The sequence below is a fragment of the Apium graveolens genome, chromosome 6 (genome assembly GCF_009905375.1).
Source record: "Apium graveolens cultivar Ventura chromosome 6, ASM990537v1, whole genome shotgun sequence".
Classification (NCBI taxonomy): Eukaryota; Viridiplantae; Streptophyta; class Magnoliopsida; order Apiales; family Apiaceae; genus Apium; species Apium graveolens.
This window is the reverse complement of record NC_133652.1, coordinates 227,834,121-227,835,819: the sequence shown is the minus strand read 5'-3', so window position 1 is coordinate 227,835,819 and position 1,699 is coordinate 227,834,121. Positions and strand designations below refer to the sequence as shown.

Here is a 1,699-nt window from a genome sequence, read left to right as displayed (position 1 = left end):
TAGAGGTTTAGAACTTGTCATGCTAGCATAGGTTCATGTATGTGTATGCATGATTCGTAGGTAACTCTAACCGTTTTACTTGCCCTATATAATCATTATGGATAACTTATGCTTAAACCGTTATGTTGTCAAATTCTATAGACATATAGGGTTTCAATATAATTGGTGCCTATTCAGCTTCTATCTCTTTTGTGGAAGTCTGGTAGAATGATACTCGTGCAAAGAAAGTTGGCGTTTATCAGTTTTGTGTTGTCTGATTAGTGTCATCACCATCACATGATAAGTTTAAGAATGAAAAGGCTATTGAATGAAGTATTTAATGAAGTTAGAATCCCATGTTTGTCATATATGGTAATTCAACCTCAATTCTCTTAGTTAATGTTATTTAGTATAATCTCTTAGTTTAATAAAAACCCAATTTATTATTTGTCTTAGCATTGAGCAATAATCATACATTGTTGCATAGGTGCATAAATTGAACTTAACCTAAACCAGTCTCAGTGGGAACGAATATGATTTATATCTTATGTTACTTGCGAACGCGTATACTTGCGTGAATATTAGCGCGTGTTTTCACCCTAACAAGTTTTTGGCGCCGCTGCCGGGGACTCGGTGTTAATTTTTAGCTTATGTGCTTGTCATCGGTGGTCGTTAAAGTTCACTGACTTGGATTCTTTTACTTTCACGGTTTATTTATTTGTGTTTCTGGTACTCATTACAATGGGAGATCCAGCAGCACGAACGAAAGCCTTGATGGATTTTTCTCAACCCAAGATCAATGACATTCAATCTAGCATTATTCGGCCAGTTATCACAGCTAATACCTTTGAGATCAATCTTGGCATAATTCAATGGGTACAGACTTCAGTCCAGTTTGGGGGTTCTCCAATGGAAGATCCCAATACGCACATTAGGGATTTCATAGAGATCTGCGACACCTTCAGGTTCAATGGTGTTTCTGAAGATGCTATTAAGCTGAGACTTTTCCCATTCTCTCTGAGGGACAAGGCTAAGAGCTGGTTACACTCTCTACCAGCTGGTTCGATTACTACTTGGGAAGATCTTGCTCAGAAGTTTCTTACTAAATTCTTCCCTATGGCGAAGACAGCTGCAATTAGGAATGCTCTAACTCAATTTGCGCAGCAATCAGGAGAATCTTTATATGAAGCTTGGGAGCGCTACAAGGAGATGCTTAGGAAGTGTCCTCATCATGGAATGCATGATTGGATGATCATCAATTATTTTTACAATGGGTTGGGAGCACAGTCCAGACCCATGCTCGATGCAGCAGCAGGTGGAGCATTATGGGCAAAGAGCTATGAGGAAGCTTATGATCTAATTGAACTGATGGCTGCTAATGAATATCGGTATCCAACCCAGAGATGTCCACAGGGCAAGGTAGCAGGAGTTCTTGAAGTGGATACAGCTACGGCTATCACTGCTCAACTAAAGGCATTGTCTATGAAGATCGATTCTCTGGCTAACTATGGTGTTAAACAGATAATTAGTGTTTGTGAGCTGTGTGCAGGTTCGTATGCGACGGAGCAATGCGCTACATCTAGTGACTCAGCTCAGTTTGTGAGCAACTTTCAGAGATCGCAGCAACCAGTTCCAGACACTTATCATCCTGACAACTGGAATCATCCTAACTTCAGCTGGAGCAACAATCAGAATGCGATGCAACAGCCGTTCCAGCAGT

The 1,699-nt window shown here is 40.3% G+C and overlaps 1 non-coding gene across 1 annotated transcript; it reads right to left on the bottom strand.

The window, feature by feature from the left end:
* Positions 1-1,110: 1,110 nt before the first annotated feature.
* On the bottom strand, positions 1,111-1,217 carry LOC141670202 (small nucleolar RNA R71). The gene has a single exon (XR_012554444.1). It is a non-coding gene; the product is annotated as a small nucleolar RNA R71 (small nucleolar RNA).
* Positions 1,218-1,699: the final 482 nt, after the last annotated feature.